An 18,943-nucleotide genomic window follows, 5' to 3' on the forward strand; every position below is an offset into this window, starting at 1 on the left:
AAATTATTGTTAATGTTCCACATATTTAAAGATGTATCAAAACATTGCAATTCAAGAACATTTCAATGTCGCTCACAAGACAATTCTCCATATACCTGGAACGTTCTTCCTTGTTCTACAGGACTACTGCACCCTACATGATGGACATTTTCATGCCAAACTTCAGAGACACAAAGTAAATTAGTCAATGTCAGTAAATTTCCTGAAAGTCAAAGTCAATAAAAATCTTAAAGAATAAAAAAACACTTCTAGGGGCCAAGTTCTTCTAGAAAGGCAAGATGGTTTTGTTTCCAGCCACTCCATCCCTGGAGGTTTTTCTATCAACCTGGAGCTATTGTTTTCCTGATAGAATGCTAGATGAAGAAGTTTAGGGACCTCATTGAATGTTGCAATTAAAAAATTAACAATAACTGGAAAAATCTTTCAGACATTTAGAATCTAGGAACCACACTTAGCCCTGAGATGTATTCAAAGTGACAGACTGCACTTCAACTAATGGAGTAAGGGATCCATTGTGGCCACACCCTGGCAATTTGGCAGTTTGTTGAATCTCTCTTCTCTCCTCTCCTTTCCCCTCCTCTCTTCCCCTCCCATCCTTCCAAACCAGAATTTGAACATTTCGAACCTCTCTAACTGGACTCATTCTCTTCCACTAACTCACGTTTGCCTCTACCACATTCCAGAGTCAGTCAGGAGCCATGTACCCATGGTGAGAAAGGCTAGAAAAAGTAGAAGAGGCTAAGAGCATTCCATTTTGTGGAAGCCACAAAGAACAGAGAATTTGAGAAGTTCAATGACCAATATCAAATGGTGTTATAATTAGTAGTCAGGAAAACGAAGGACTTAACAGCTAGGTGATCATTTGTTCCGTCAAGAGACAAGCTTTGTGAGAGTGATGACAGAAGAAAGCCAGATGTAAGCAATGGGCAGATGTCAGGGACAAAATGCGTTGATTATCAGCTACTATATGAGATAGGACAGAATCATAGAAAGACAGGAGGGTTACTTAAAATCTGCCAGTCTGCCTGGTATAATACCCTCTCAGATGCTCCAAGCAAATCATCCTTATCTCAAAGGGTTTTGTGATTGTCTAATTCTTATCACCCAGGTGGTAACATTTCTAAAAATAATCTTTAAATTGTTTTCATCTGGGGAGAGCACTGAAAAAATAAAGTAGTGTATGGAAACCAACTCTCCATTTATGGGTGGCCACTTGAGTATTTTTACAAAGCTGTGATTTTCTGTTTATATCACTTAACAGTATAACCATGCCCTGCTATGTTTCCTGATGACAATAGAAACTTTCATCTTTTTAACTGAGATGCTCACATATTTTTAATTTGTAAAAGGCTAGCTGAAATGTACATGGTGTATTTATGTTTAATATAAATAGATAGGTAAAGACAACTATTCAAATATTTGAGATAACATCAACTAAAAAAATTCGGAAAGAGTTCACAGCTTAAACAAAAGTATGGCTTTATGAAAAAGTCACACTTGAGAAGATATTTTCAAAATCTTAAAATTTTCATACGACCCTGATTTCAAAGTAATCTATCAAAGTTGCAGGATGATCTGTAATTAGCTCCAAAATACCAAGAACATATCATTGAAATGTAAAATTTACATATAAATTTGGACATGATAATTCAAAGCTTATAAACAAGGTATAGAGAAGAGATACTATCCATGTCAATAAAGGCTACCTAATTGCATGGAAACATAATTTTTCAATGCTGCCTCTGGTCTTTTTATGAATGGTGTGATACCCTGAGATTATCAAGAAGTTATATTTAACATAAACATAAGTGAGAACTAGGCGGGACTGTACCACCCCCTCATTTCATCTTTACCCAGCAACTGAGTAACCAAGCCCTGAGTAACCAATTCCCTCAGTGTCCTGACTGCAAAGTCTATGTACCTAACCAGATACAAGGACTTGATCCATTCACAGAATAGATGCGTCCTGAGATGCGTAGGTCCATTTCGGAAGGGAAACCCTATCATCTTTCTCAGCTGTTGCTTCTGAGGGCCTGGCTTCCCCTACGCCTCCCAGGAGGGTAAAGTTAACACGTGAGGGCAGATTCGAAAACCCAGCAACTCTTTTCTGAATCAAACAGTAAATAAGGTGAAAGCAAATTATTTTTAAAATTAAGCTTTTTGAGCCACACTGTTTCCTTTCAAATGAAGAATGAATTTATTCACGACGTAGCTAGTGGGATGTAGTGGCACTTCATTTGTATTTTAATAAATAAAGCTTGCCTGAAGCTCAGAGAGTAAAACAGGCCCACTGGTCAGCCTTACAGACCAGGCAGTGGAGACACACACCTTTAATCCCAGTAGCCATACCAGTTTGCCATAGAAACTAGGTGGTGCATGCTTTTAATCCCAGCCCTAGAGAGGAATATAAGATGAGAGGAGACACAGTCTCATTCTGAAGTTTCCTGGAGGCAGGATCGCCATTTTTGGCCTAAGGTCAAGGTAAGAGCCAGTGGCTGACTGTTTTGCTCTGCTGACCTTCAGGTTAAACACCAATATCTGTCTTTGAGTTCTTATTAACCATGCTACAGAGAGGTGTGGTGACATTAAAGGTACCCAAAACAACCAGCGTTCAAGACCAGGTCTTTTTGTGATGTCACTCTGCTTTTGGGCCTGGCTCCCACTGAAGGGGCAGTTTGGGATCTGACTCAAGCCAGGGACAGTCCACAGGAGTCTCTCTCCCTCCCTGGCAACATGGATGAATAACCAAAGCTCCTTTCATGGAATTCTAGCAAAACTAGGGATTTCGCTTTTGCTTTTGTCCTCTGTTTTGCAACTGTCCAGACTGAATGGTTTAATCCATCCATCTGGAATTAACTGCAGAGACAATTCTGAGAGGCCTGAAAACCTAATAATCAGGTACCGTTGACCATTTTATGACCCAGCAGTAATTCTGAACTCAAGACAAAATTTTTGAAACACTACCAGTGGCCAATTTGAAAATAAATATACAAATACAAAACATATTGGTCTGTTCCTTTCTCTGCTGCCTGTACTTATTTCTTCTCTAAGACTATTAAAATCCCTTCATTTCACTGATTCTCAGCTTTATATTTTGTGAATTCAATTTCAGCCTTGATGAGCTTTTAGGAAAGGCAGAGTTCTAAGGCTAATCCAGGCCTTAAATCAAACACCTGACCCAAGATCACCATATAAAGTTCACCCCACTTCACCTTCCCCTCAAAGTGGGAAAGATTTACCGAAAAAAAAAAATTACTTATGAATCTCGTGCAAGAGTTAACTTGACCTCACTCTGCTTATCGGCCTGTGTGCAAACAGAAAAGCAGGGCCCAGTTGTTGAAAAGAAGTGGGCTGATACCGTTTCCATGGCTTTTTTTTTTTAACTCTGTGAGAGTTTGCATCTGGAAATTGATAGGGAGCTCCTGGAAAGTGTTTGGCCGTCAGTCCTCCATCTGCTTCCTGGGCCCCAAGAGCTGCATCTTGCAATGTCATAGGGAGGCAAAGAGCCAAGGTTTCTATGGCATACCATTGGCGACCATAACAGAAACATGTGGTCCCACTCTAAAGGCCATTAAAAAGCATTTCAAACATTTACACCCATGTGAAGATTAACTTCTTTTTTTTTTTTTTTTTTTTTTTTTGGTTTTTTGAGACAGAGTTTCTCTGTGGCTTTTGGAGCCTGTCCTGGAACTAGTTCTTGTAGACCTGGCTGGCCTCGAACTCACAGAGATCTGTCTGCATCTGCCTCCTGAGTGCTGGGATTAAAGGCGTGCGCCACCACCGCCCGGCTGAGGATTAACTTCTATCCACTTCTTCCTACCTCTTCCCTGGTGTGGCCTGGTTATGATCTACAACACAACCTGGGAAGCCCAGTCCTTATCATCGGAAGAGGACAGCAGCATCCTTCCTCTGGACACCACTGTTGTTCTGCAAGGGCACTCACTTAGAACTGGTTGGAACTCAGGGGTTCTCTCCTGAATCTCCTAGAGCCCAGCGTGAAGGAGAAACTCTCCTCTGCTTGTTTGGTGTTTACCCTTATCAACAAAGGAATGCTGATCTAGAAGCTGCAGTAAGCAAACGGCAAAGCAGGAGCCAGCCTGGAACTATCTAGTATCTCGTTTGTTCTTACTTTAATCCTCTTACCCACTTAGCATATGCATGAAACCTTGATCATTTCCAGCCTGCAGCTTTCGCGCCGCCACAAAGGCAGACAGCAGGAGACTCTGAAAAAGCTATGAAGCCAATAAAAATTTAATGGGTCAAAGCAAAATCTTAACACCTGTTGCTCTTTACACACTCTTAGCAAGTCACCCCTTGCTTCCCAGGAGACTCATGGCTGGTGTTCCTGCACTGTGTGGATTTTTCATGGTCTTTTACCCACGATTCAATGAGTATAATAAAGTTCCGTACACACTTATCCTCATACTAATAAAAAGCATGGATCGGTGCTTTGTGAGACTTGAATTCCAAACAGAAATGTTTTGTGGAAATTCAATACTTAGAAAGCTGATTTCTACATATCGATTTTATATGAACTTCAAAGGGCATAGAAAATATACAAAGTGGAATTTTAAAACAGATACCCACAGGTAGCATGGACCAGTTCCAAAAGACTTAGAGGCAGCGACTGCTTTTGCTTTTTCCTGTTTCCGGCAATCTGAGAAGGAAAATTCCTGATGCGGGGGTTTATTTTAACCTCTCCCAGGTTATAGCCCGATGATATCTGAACTCGGATATCTGAATGAAACTAGACTTAGAAGAACCCCAGCAAGGATGAATGCCTCATTTGACATTTTCATTTGTACCAGATTTCTTTCAATAACAACAGCAGCAGCAATAATGACATATGAGGCATACTGGGCAATGAATATCAGACTAGGCATCCGGGCAATGCATGTAACTTCTTATTCCTATTGCCTGTCTGCAAGCTCATCACCACTCCCTGAGATGCATTCATTTGCAGTATCCCTATTTTCTTGACTTCATAGAGGAGTTAGGTAGACAAAGAGAAGTTCCTGAAGTTTATAAAGTTAATAAATGGGATAATAATTTTCCCACAAGCCCCATCCCCAAACTGGCTCCACAGACTGTTTCCCTATAGTGAGTATTCACAACTGTTGTGTAATGTCTCCTAGGAGACATGAACCAACATCCATCTACCCTACATGGGGCACCAACATCAAACCACCAGCAGACCAAAGAGCGTCCACTCAAGTCTAGCTTAGTAAAGCAGTGAATTTATAGAGGTTAATTTGGGAAGAAGAAGTGAGGGGTTGGGTGACTTACAAAAGCATGAGTGACTCAAAGGCATTTATATCATCAAAAAGCCCTCTTTGTTGCCAGCAAGAATACTCAGGGTATAATACCACTTGCAACAAAGCTTAAGCTGAGTTCAAACCTGGGAACCACATGGTTCCTTTTGGCATTAAAAGGCCCATCACGCATGGATGACAACTCACTACAGTGTCACCCTTCACTCTGTGAATGCCATGCATAACTTTCAGGCAGCAGGGTCGACCAGAAAGTCCCATCTCCCTTCATCCATCACTACTTATCTAACCTTAGAGAGGGGCTTATGAATCCTGTAAGTTTCAGGGTTTGCTGAGTGTGTTGACTTCCTGAGTCTTGGGCAGCAGGGTCGACCAGAAAGTCCCATCTCCCATCATTCATCACCACTTATCTAACCTTAGAGAAGGACATTGTGAATCCTGTAGGTTTCAGGAGCTTCCTGCATGTGTCAACTTCCTGAGTCTTGAGTACCTTCCTCTTTTCTCTAGAATGGGATGTTTCAATTCAGATGAAATCACAAGACAATATCTTATACCAATATTTTGGTATGTTCTTGTTAATAAAAATCTACAACACAACCTGGGAAGCCTGGTCTGTGTTTACTGCTTTGGCTCAACAACAGAATTGGGAAATCCCATCGGGGAGGTATTTCCTAGTATTTGGAGAATTTCTTTGGAAAGAAAATATTTTTTTATTGGCAGACACTTTTATATTCAGCTTTCCTAATATGTTTTGTTTGGAAAATTCCCCAGAATATCCAAAAATATGTTTTTAAACACTTTCTACTACATTGTGTTAAAATGGTAAGAGAGTTTGAAAACACTCCTTAGACATCCATTTTTCTATTTTTCTATCAAAACTCATTTTTAAATGAGAGAAAGAAGACGAAGGGACGCATGGACTGAGCATGACCTTCCAATTATGGTTAGGTGATGGGGTTGGTGGCTTCTTAGCAGATACCTATGCCTTTCTAGTCAGACCTTGTTCTCCTAGAGGAATGGAGGAAGAACAAAGAACTTTGTTACAACCTCCTGGGGGCTTTTCCTGTTCCCAAAGTGGGAGTCTGAACCTTTACTTCAAAGTGAAAAATGACCGAGCAGCAGAAAGAATATGGTGAAGGCAGGCGGCCTCTTCTCAAAGCAAGCTAGACTGTGTCCTCTATTTTAGAGGCAACAACTTTGAATGAGGCATTTAAAGCATGTAGGTAAGACAGAAAGAGAACATACAGAGAGATCTTTGGCAGGACTTTGGTTTTGCTGGACCTCTTCTTCAAAGTATAAACTTAGGCTAGTATCCCAACATGACCCGCTTTTGTCTCCCTCTATATTGCATTCTCTCTCTCTCTGTCTCTCTCTGTCTCTGTCTCTGTCTCTGTCTCTCTCTCTCTCTCTCTCTCTCTCTCTCTCTTTCTCCCTCTCTCCCTCCCTCACTCCTTTCCCTTCCTCCTTTCCTTCCTCTCCAGGGCATCACCACATAGCCCTGGGCTTATTTATAACTTGTGATCTTCCTGCCTCTGCCTCCCAAGCACTGAGCTTATAGTTGTGTGCCACCATAACCACCCTCATGGCAGTGTTTGAAGTCAATTCCAGTTTGGAGAAATTGTAAAATGTCACACAAGCTGATTTACAAATGCAATCCAGGGAAACAGGAATGTAAATTCCAAGACACAGTGGGAACATAGTCATTGTGTGTCTTTCTGTAAGAAAGAAGTAAGGGTCTGTCTCAAAGCTCAGGTTTATGGGGCAGGGGGCTAATGACTGAACCCTGTGCAAAGCCGTGGCAGATACATTCTTAGTGAAGTTCATGCGCAGCTTCACACTGTCTTATATTATCATGGCTTGTGGTTTAACAATGTTAACTATTCGTGGGGGCCATAGTCAAGCTTGCAGGAAGTGGAAGGCATCCTTGGGACTGGGACTGGTGATGGCAAACAATAGTCAATGGGAAAATAGCAGGGCCTCTTCCTTCCAGGAAATTTCCCGGAGATACGCTTCTTCCTACCTGTCCCAAGGATCGCATCTCCTATGTGGAAAGTGGCTGAGGACTGAGGTGGAGCACAGGACACAGTGGAAGCTGTATGTATGTTCTTTGTGGTCACCCTATGAGGAGAGCAGATACTGTTCTTCCTCCAAAGACAAGTAAAAGAAAGAGCCACTGAAATCTAGAAAAGGGAGAACAGAATTCACTGAGGGATACCAATAACACCTAGAATTTGTATAAAATGTTAAACCATAATTTTTAAAAGCAATTGCTTGGTAGAACTTGCTGTTTACAATTACAGTATCATTTATACAAATTACTTAAACTCCACGGCAACATTTAGGAGCTTTTGCCTCCTCACAAGTTATAAATAAACCCAGGGCTATGTGTTGATGCCATGGATGGGAAGGAAAGGAGGAAGGGAAAGGAGGAGAGAGAGAGAGAGAGAGAGAGAGAGAGAGAGAGAGAGAGAGAGAGAGAGAGAGAGAGAAAGAGAGAGAGACAGAGAGACAGAGAGAGAGACAGAGAGACAGAGACAGAGACAGAGAGAGAATGCAATATAGAGGGAGACAAAAGTGGGTCATATTGGGATACTAGCCTAAGTTTATACTTTGAAGAAGAGGTCCAGAGAGTAGACACTATTAGTATCCCCATTTCTCAGATTAAGAAACAGACTCTAAGATTTAAACTGATGCTCTCCGGACCACACACCCAAAGGATCGTATAGCTCATCCTCCTGTCTCACACTGCTTCTTCCCTCAAAAAGTGTTTCCCAATCCTAAAAATGGAAAACACACAAAAAAATGCATGGTTATTCTCCATTTAATTTAAAAAAAAAAAACAAAAAACACTGTTCAACAACCCTCACTGCTCACCTGGCCCTGCTTAATGAGCTGTTATCAGAGAAGGACCCCTGACTCCTGTGCTATGTGCTTCTCATCCTGGGATGGTTAATCCTGCTAACTTGATTGGACTGAGGACGACCTGGGAGAACAGTAAGGCAGACCCCTGGGTGCCTCTGTGAGGGCATTCCCAGGAGGACTGTCTAGCTGACTCACCCTAAACTCAGGCAATGCCATCCCACATCTGGGTCCCAGATAGAATACAATGAAAAAACAAAGAAAGCCAACAAGTTGAGGCATTCTTTCGCACTCTGTTTCCTGGCCACCACGATGGGACCTGCTCTGCTAGCCCCTCCCCACCATAAAGGACTGAATCCTCTGAAGCCAGGAATTCAAATAAGTATTTCTTTCCTTAAACTATATCTACCAACTATTTTGTTACAGAAACGAAAGTCCAACTAGCACAATGCTGTCATGATTAAATAAAACAACATCAATTAGGGTTTTTGTGAAAACCATTTTGCTGGCTATATAAAAGAGAACCTGATGGGGGTGAGGGGTCCTGATCCCAAAAATCTTATATATCTCAACATAGATACATGACCATTGCTAATTTTTCAAAACATGTTTACTGACACAATGTGTGCCAGGACCTATTTGAGGGGCTGGGAGTGAGAAAAGGCAAAAGGCAGGCTGCCCCGTCTCAGCAGAAGCAGGGGAGGGAAGGGATAGGGGGAGGGAGGATGCCTGCAGTGATGTGGAGCAGGCAGGAGTCAGTTCTCTGACTCAGTGGAGCATCTGGGGACTCAAGCAGAAGCTCATGGGAGCACATTTATACCAGTAAATAGGAATCTTCCTCGAGAGGACCATAGGAAAGGTGGATAGGTGAGTCATGCATGTGAAAACCTAGAATAAAGGCATATCATCAGGTGCAGACTATGTGGGGAGCAGATCGACATCCGAGCCTGACCAGCTAAGCAATGAAGGGAGAGAACAGAGAACAGAAGCCGTAGACAGCAGCCAAGGTGAGTAAAGCTGTCAGTGCCTATGACAAGACCCCTGAGAAACAGCAGGATTGCAGGAAGAAATGCAGATGTCAGGAAGAGGGGCAGGTACAAGGAACGAGATCTGTAAGCAGGACTCCTTTCTCGTCTTAAAAGCCAACTGCAATTTGTGCGTGCATGCATGCGTGTGTGTGTGTGTGTGAGTGTGTGTGTGTGTGTGTGTGTGTGTGTGTGTGTGTGTGTTATTTGTAGGGCTGATCATAAGGGACAGAAGAGGGTATCTAATCTCCTGGAGCTGGAATTATAAGTGAATGTGCTGTGCCCGATGTGGGAGCAGGGAATCAAACTCAGGTCCTCTGGAAGAGCAGTTAACACTGAACCACTGAATCACCTCTCCAGCCCCTTTGTTTTTTGGGTTTGTTTGTTTGTTTGTTTTTAAATAGAACTGTCACCAACAGGGAAATCCAATTTAATTTAAGCAGAACCAACCGACCACTGGGTGAGAATAGTGAACTTTCAAACTTACGCTGTGAGACTCACAGTTGAACAAAGGAGTTGGCAAGCTCTGGGCTTTAAGAAAAGCCTCCGAGGTGGACGACCTGTCAGATACATCACTATCACACACATTGCAAGAGAAAGAGGAGGGGAAAGCTCCTAAATGTGTCTCCTGGATGTGTTTATGTTTGTGTAAGAAGGTAAAAAGGATTATTCTCAAGGAAGGAGAGAGGGAGGGAGGGAAGGAAGGAGGAAAGGAAGGAAGGAAGGAAGAAAGGAAGGAAGGAAGGAAGGAAGGAAGGAAGGAAGGAAGGAAGGAAGGCCAACTGTATTTACTCAATATGTACAGAAGGATGTGGAAGCACAGGGGTGGTGGCGTGGCTTCTCAGGTAAAGAGAACTGAGGGATAACTATAATTAAGCAAGGACAGATAATTGGCATTTTCTATCATGGTTACTGTTAACTCCTGACCTGCCGTCATTACCTGACTCAGAAATACAATTGGAAGCCCAGTGTTTAATAACAGGCATTGTATGTAATTGCCTCTTTTGTATCACATTTAGGAATATAGAGTTGTATCATACATACACATCCATGCAAGTGTGAGTGCACTTACATGTGCTTGTGTGCACACTGACATGTATATGCATGTGTTAATGTGTGTGTATGCACATACATAAGTCCTGGTGAGATGACTCGGGTGGTAAAGGAGCTTTCCACCAAGGCTGGTACAACCTGTGTTGCATTTCCGGGACCAGATGGTAAAGGGAGAGAGCCCAATCCACAAAATGTCCTTTGACTTCTCGTCTCCACTGGCTTACCATGACATGCACTCTCTGTCTCTCTCTCTGTCTCTGTCTCTGTCTCTGTGTGTGTGTGTGTCTCTCTCTTTGTCTCTCTCTCATACACACCACATTCACACTCACACATACACACATTCACACTCACACATACACACATTCACACTCACACATGCATACACACACTCTATCATATACACACATATACACACACTTGCATACACATACACACCCACATAGTAAATAAATGTTTTAAAAAAACACTTAGCATCACTAATCTACAGATTACTCTGCATAATAGTTTTGTGCAAAAACATTTCCTATTCCAGTAGCTAATTACGTATACCTCAGTTAAGATGTTAAATTTAACAAAGTACTTCACTTCCTGAGAGGTGTTTCGTATGCTAGCATTTTGCCTACCTAACACTTGGTGGGAAGAGTAAAGCAAGGCCATGTGCGAAGGGGCCATGGTTTGCAGGGTAAAGCAAAGGAATTAAACTTGACTATTTTGAGAATATGACCTAACTCAAAAGTGAAAACCCTATTTCCTGACTTAGGTTTTCCCATGGTAAGTCTCCTACTGGAGTCTCATAAACAATGAATGATATTTTTTTTTTTTTGTTTTCTTCAAGCGAAGGAGTGGGTGGTTGATTTAGAGAGTGTTGAACTGGTACAGTTTCAGCACAAGTGATTTACTGGGGATCTTTCTGAATTGTTCTTTTAATGAGTTTTCAGTTGCTTTTTTCAAAGACAAGCAGTGGTAACTGGGGGCTCTGGTCCTCTGACCGAGGAGAAGGAAATCATCAGAGGCAGCAGCATCAGCTCTTCTTATCCCATTTGTGTGCAGAAAGACACAAAGGGGAAAGAGAAAACTTCTCAATTCTGCAGAAATCTAACAAGGACGTGCCACAGTATTCTATTCCCTTGAAGGTCAGTCTGTAACAACCCCAGGCACCCAGGAAGTGATTCAATTTAGCTTCAGGATTGTGTCTGGTAATTACACTCTCCTTAAATCTGTACCTGAGTTGTAAATTGAGGAGAAAAACCCCCAGAAACCTCTTCATGATCCTTTCCTAAAAGGCAATTTCAGAACAGTTTAAGATGCTTCGAGGTGCAGGCAATTCTTTGATATTTGGACATATTGCAATTAAAGGCTGTTCAGTGTAATTATGTGAAAATAATAATACATCCTTTAAAAAAAATAAATGAAATAATCTGTACACTTTGCCCCGGGTGTGTTTGTAAATGCAGATAGAACAGGGTGGAAGCCGGGCTGTGGTGGCGCACGCCTTTAATCCCAGCACTCGGGAGGCAGAGGCAGGCGGATCTCTGAGTTCGAGGCCAGCCTGGTCTACAAGAGCTAGTTCCAGGACAGGCTCTAGAAACTACAGGGAAACCCTGTCTCGAAAAACAAAAAAAAAAAAAAAAAAAAAGAAAAAAAAAAGAAAGAACAGGGTGGAATTACCAAACATCTATTTTTCCCAAGAGATACTATCATTACCTCAGAATTCAGATTCACCATCAGACCGGTCAGACGAGAATTGTGCCATCATGAAACTGTCCTCTTTCTTCTATTCCCTGGTGGGGTATGACAAGCCAACATGAATACCATAAGTTAGGGGGACTAAACAGAGGAGTTGGGGAGTTCCCAGGAGCAACTCGGCTTCCAAATTGTGCTTGAGTAGCATGCTGTCTCTGTTCTTCGGTCCTGCAGCCCCTGCCCCTGTTCTTCATCTACCGATTCCTCCTGCAGTCTACCCTCCTACCCTCCCCAACCCACACTCCTTCCTTTAATTGCTAACAAAAGGGTCTCAAATCCTAAATCCTGTCGTCCCTTAGATATACAGACGATCCCAGAGTGGAGTCGAGCTAACTAGAGAAATCAGCCCAACCAACACCGCACTCGGAGTTGTGCTGGACATCCTCTGGATAGACAGGAAGATGAAAGTACTTCATTTTCTTTGCGTGTGTCCTGCCTAGTTTTATGTCAACTTGACACAAGCTAAATGCATATGAAAGGAAGGAACTTCAAGTGAGAAAATGCTTCGGTAAGATCTGGATGTAAGACATTTTCTTCATTAGTGACTGATGGCGGAGGGTCCAGCCCTTTGTGGGTGATGCTATGGTGGCCCTGGTTTCTATAAGAAAGCAGACTGAACAAGCCATGAGGGCAAGCTAGTAAGCAGCGCCCATGCATGGCCTCTGCATCAGGTTCTTGCCCTGTTTGGGTGCCTGCCCTGACTTCCTTCCGTGATGGACTATAATGCGGAAGTGTGAGCCAAATAAACCCTTTCCTCTCCAGCTTGCTTTTCAGTCACGGAGTTTTATTGCAACAGTAGACACCCTAGTAAACACAGTGCGAAGCTTCACCGCAGTCACCTTCTGTGCACGTGCAAAACTTGCCTCCCACTGTAATGTGGCTTTGGAAATTGTCATTTCTGGCTTGTTGTAACACAGTAATTTCCATTATTGACCATCTGGGACAATGGAGCTCAGAGTGACATTTCCCTGGTGCCATTTATGTTGGTCTTTATTATTATTATTATTATTATTATTATTATTATTATTATTATTATTATTATTACATGTTGAAAGCATAAACATACCTTCATCCTGAAAATCTCTGTAGAACCATTTTGCTGTATCAAATTTGGATAGGAAAAGGGGGGAAATGTTCTTTTCATAAAGGATTAAACAAGTCTGTGATTGGGACTGGACAGATGGTTCAATAGATAATACTGTCTCCTCTTCCAGAAGACCAGGGTTCCATTCCCAGCACCCACATGGCAACAAACAGCTATTCTTCACTGCAGTTCCAGGGATTTGACACTTTCTTCTGGCCTCTTTAAACACCGCACACATGTGGTGCACAGACAAACATGCAAGTTAAATACTCACACACACAAAATAAAAACAAATCTGGAAGGGATGACTAGAATTGGGGGCATTTTAGAGGCGAGGTAGAAACCTAGTGCAATGGAAACTCCCAAGAATGCAGGAGGGTGACCCATAGCTAAGACTCCTAGTAACAAGGAATATGGAATCTGAACCAGTCCTCTTCTATAACCAGGTAAGGTTTCTAGCAGAGGGACTGGGACACCAACCCAGCCACAAAACCTTCAAACTACAATTTGAAAACTCCCTGCAAGATGTGCTGGGGTAAAAGTGGCTCAGAACTTGTGGGAGCAGCCAACTAATGACTGGTCCAAACTGAGGCACAAGCCACAAGAGGGAGACCATACCGGACACTACAAGGAGGTCCAGCAACCAGAGTCTGGATAGATCAGAAACCTATGATAGAACCAAACGTGAATGGCCGTAGGGGAGTCAATGAATTAATTCCAAGTGATACTATGCTATACTCACAGATCAGAGACTAATTGTCAACAGAGAGGCTTCATTTAGCAACTGATAGGAGCAGATGCAGAGACTCACAGCCGAACATTAGGCAGAGCTTGAGGAAGAAGGTGAGGAAGGACTGTAGGAACCAAAAGAGTCAACATGCCACAACGAAGTGGCCCATAGAATCAACTAACCAGGTTTCATGTGAGCTCGTGGAGACTCAACCAATAATCAGGGAGCCTACATGGGACTGACCTAGGCCCTCTGCATATATGTCACAGCTGTGTGGCCTGGTGTTCCTGTGGGACTCCTAACAGTGGGAGCAGGGGCTGTCTCTGACTCCTTTTGCCAGCTTTTGGGCCCCTTTTCTTCCTACTATGCTACCTCATCCAGCCTTAATATGAGAGGGTGTGCTTAGTTTTATGATAACTTGACATGTCATTCTTGGCTGATATCCCTAGAGGCCTGTCCTTTTCTAAAGGGAAGGGAGGAGGAATGGATCTAAAGGAGAAGGGAGAGGGAAGGGGGGACTGGGAAGAAAGAAGGGAGGTAAAACCAATGTTGAGATATAATATATGAGAGAAGAATATTTTTTAAAAAAAATCATTTTTGTTGTATGGCTTGATTTTAAAAAGAACGCAAGAATAAAGATACTTGGGGCAAAGATTTGGTCTGTAAAAAAAAAATTTCTTGTAAATAACCAACCTTGAAGAGTTGAATTTTTGTTTTGTTTTCTGTGGTTAATTTTAAACAAATAACAAGGGTTCCCAAGGGCATTTGGGATAAAGCTTATTCTTCCTTCATCTGAAATCTTGTTTGCTTGTTTGCTTTGTTTGAGACAGGGTCTCATACTGTAGCTTTGAACTCATGTGACCCACCACACTTGGCTGTTTATTTTGCTTTTAGTGCACTGTTGCCACCTGCGTCCATCATAATGCAAAATGCTCATACACCTTTCTGGGAAGATTACAGGAAATTTTCCTTAAAATTTTTAGTTGTGCTCAAATCACTAAAAAGCACAGCAAATAATTGTAGTATTTGGCTCCATCCAGATCAAAGAACAGCCGTGTATGAAATGTACTGGAAGACCCTAAGGCTTCATTGAAAGAAGAAAGGAGAGGAAAGGGAGAAGGGGAAGGAGGGGAGGGGGAGGGGCGCATGTTGGCAAAGACACTTAGATCATCTTGTCAAACCATTCACTCCAGCTGACATCCACAGACCAAGAGAAGTAATCCAACCGAGTCGTACTGAAATTATTGATTTACAGAATCATGAGCTATAAAATCTGCAGTGGGGATGGAATGTCATTTGTTATGAACTAGGAGGAACTAAAACAAATGGGCTAGGAATTGTGTTTGGGGATCTTCCAACCTTCTACTTCTCCTTTCAGTAAATATGCTTGGAATGAAAGAGCAAAGAAGCAAAGGGAAATGTAATTACAGACTGTTGTCAGCATGAAAATTAATTTAGAGACGTTAAGCATTCCTCATTTCAGTACAAGGCAGGCCATGTAGTCAGCAAAGTGGTGACCGCATGGGAAGGGACCAGCCAAGCACTGGCTGTTACAATAATCCATTTCACTGCAGAGAAGAAGCGTGAGTGAGGAATGGAGAGGAGTTCACGTTTACTAAGGCTTCCTTCTTTGATATTCATTCATCCACTTAGTGGGCTCGAGGTGAATTCACATGTGGAAGTCAGAGTGGCAATCCGTGCGCATGCGTTTTCTCCCTCTACCACGTGAGCTCTGGGAATCAAACTCAGGCTGTCAGGTTTAGCCACAAGCTGTACCCACTGAGCCATCCCACCAGCCCCTGCTGTCTTTCCCCTGTAATTCTCTGCTCTGCGCTGTTTGGCCTGTGACACCTGACACCGTCTCACACTCCTCAGACACCTGATTGCTGCTCACTGGATCATTGGAAGTGGAACTAAGAAATGGACCCAGAGGAGATTACTGACAGAAAACAAGGGAGATGCTGTTGTCTGGCCAGGGAGCCAGTAAGTCCCTAGTCTCCCCTAGTCTCCCAATCAGCTATGTTTTACTCCGACATCCAAAGGGCTACAACGGTGATGGGAAATAGCCAGTTTCTAACACTGTACTGGGAAAATAGTAGAGTCGGAAAAGTACCTTTAATTCCAATGCTTTATAGGAGTTTGACAAATAGCAGAAGAAAATAGCCCATCCGAATCAAAGCCCATGTCTCATTTTCTATGTGTCCTCACGGGGTTGTATGTCATTTACCACTAACTATGATTTACAAGTATTTGAGTTTTGGTGTTTGCAGAGATCAGTCCCCAACAGACCTATTACACAACAAGCAATTGCATTCAGCTGGGAAATTGTACTTGGTAATTACACTATCCTTCAGCAGTCACTCTGACCAGAGTGTAAATAATCCGGGGAATTAAACGGCTTAACATACTTATACATTTAAAATCAAGCTGGATGCAAAATTTAAAGCAAGGGATATAAACTGATGTCCATGTTAGCCTTTTCTATAATACCCAAATTCACATTCAGGCTTTTCAATTACTTTGGTACACATAATCATTTGAGCTCACAGTGCTTCCTAGATGCTTTTCTTGTTTTGTTTTTGTTTTTCAAAATAGTGTTGGTTTAGGAAGAAATCTATTTGACTATGATATTGGAAGCCCTCAAAGGGGATAGAGGAAGGTATTCTTTTCTGTGTGCTAAATAAACACTGCTTTGATTTGACCTTAGATTTCTTCCCAGCACTTGATACCACTTGCTTAACTATTTACTTCCTATGTTTCTTCCCGTGTTAAAGGCATGTACGCAATACCTACCCTGGGATTGTTGCAAAGGTTAGAAGTGATAGGTATATGAAGGCATGGAACCAGACTCCACACTTACTACCTGTAGTTAACCTCACTTTAATTCAGTTTCCTCACCTGTAAAAATGACTGCATTTTCTATTGCAAATTTACAACATAGTTATGTAAGAATCAGACACAATTCGTATGAATTCATGTAATACATATGTATGTATGCACATGTATATGAATTGTGTCTGGTTTTTATATATGTGTGTGTATGTATGAATATATATATATATGTATGACTATATATATATACACACACATACATATACGAATCCGGTAAATATTGACCTAGTTGATGAGAGCAATTACTCAGCAAATCATAGCTATTGTTGTAACATTACTGAATTTAAGAAGATCCAGTAATGCTGGACGGTGGTGGCACACGTCTTTAATTCCAACACTTTGGGAGGCAGAGGCAGGAGGATCTCAGTGAATTTGAGGCCAGCTTGGTCTACAAAATAAGTTCCAGGACAGTAAGGACTGTTCCACAGAGAAACCCTGTCTCAAAAAAAAAAAAAAAAATCAAGCCCCCAGTAAGTCCTATCCCATACAAATCCAGTATAGGAAATCTAGGCTCTGGAGTTCTACCACTTTCTATTCTGATTTAGAATTTGTGTATTCAAACATTATTCAGGTTTGGAATTGGTTGGAGTCCTGAATCCACTGCAAAATGTCTACAGATGACTGATTTTCAATAACTTTATTCAGCAACTTTCAGTCCTAACAATGCATTAAAACCAACTCTAGACCTTTCTGGATTGACAGCCATAGACCACACCCTTCTTTGTGACTAAGGCTCTGCAGGTGAGTCTGCTATGCAATCTTAAGAGCCACCAGTTCAGTCCCTGGAGATCTGTCTCCTTAATTGTGTATGCCACAGCTAAAGACTACCGAGCCAAGGCCTCAGCAAAGAGGAACAAGTCAATTCAGAACTCCAAGAACCTTTTATTCTTCCCTCCTGAACCGTCTATTAACTCGAGACCCTACTGATGCAACCGTGTAACTTAGCATCACCGTGGTCCATGAGTAAGATATTGACTAAGCAAATTTGTGTACCACATAAATTCAAATTCATGAATTAGTTGTAAGTCGTCCAGGAGTTACACATATAGTGAAAATAATTAGTCTTGGTCAGAAGTTATCAATAAAATGTCTCAGAAAATTTAGGAACTTTAGGTAAATGCGTCCATCTCACGTTGGATTAATAGAACTCCAAATTCCGTAACTTTTCGTCAAGGGCATCGGCTCTGACCTTGCTGGTTTTATATTCTGGCATGCTGTTAAAGGGAAATAAAGCAATAAAGGTGAAGTTAAGAATGCTATGTAACTACTTTATTCTTTGTTGTGTATCACAAGATTTCTGCATTTTTATCTCAAGGTGTAAGGATTTGGCAATGATCTGGTTATTTTGATTCATGTTTACAATATCTGGGTTTTTTATGCCAAACAAAAATAACGTTTTTAAAGTGCTTAATTAGTCTGTTCGCACTGGCTTAGACCAAGCAGACCAGGTGGTTGTCAAAACCCTACTTAGTTTTAGTGTGCAAACAACCCCAGCATGGGGTTTGCTGTGTTAAATTCCTTCCCCAGGATACAAGCCAACTGAGGGTAAGAATTCTAATAGCACAGAGATGGCACTGGGGAAATGGAAGTCCCAACCTCTCCTTCAGGAAAGGGGAGTAGGCCCAGGGAGGACTGAACACCAACATTTACAAGGTTAAAAAAAAAAAAAGGCTGATTGGAAATTGCTCCTGAGAAAAGATCAAAGGCTTGAGCTCTGTGGAAGGAGAAATGGGATAGTTTTTAAATCAATTTTTAAATCATAAGGCTTCGTCAGTCTGCTCAGCACAAAGCGTCAAGGCCTTTGCGGGCTAGAGAACATACTTGACATACAGACAAAGATGAAAAAAACAGGATGTCAGAGGGAAGTTTAATGAACAATTTTGTGGAGATTTTTTAAAATTGGATTTGATTTCTCTCTCTCTCTTTTTTTACAAAAACTTAAAAGAAAAAAGGAAAGAATTGCCAATAATTTCCAGATAAAAAGCAACAGGAGACATAAAGTACATCCAGCTGTGACTGGTATATGGCACTCAGGCAAGCAAGCACACACACACACACACAAACACACAAACCACATGAACACATACACAAACACACACAAAAAACACATGAACACATACACAAACACACACAAACACACACACACAAACACACACAAAACACATGAACACATACACAAACACACGCAAACAAACACACACACAAAACACATGAACACATACACAAACACACACAAACAAACACACACACAAAACACATGAACACACACAAACACACACATACACAC

Source organism: Arvicola amphibius, chromosome 9 (genome assembly GCF_903992535.2).
Source record: "Arvicola amphibius chromosome 9, mArvAmp1.2, whole genome shotgun sequence".
In the NCBI taxonomy this organism is placed as follows: Eukaryota; Metazoa; Chordata; class Mammalia; order Rodentia; family Cricetidae; genus Arvicola; species Arvicola amphibius.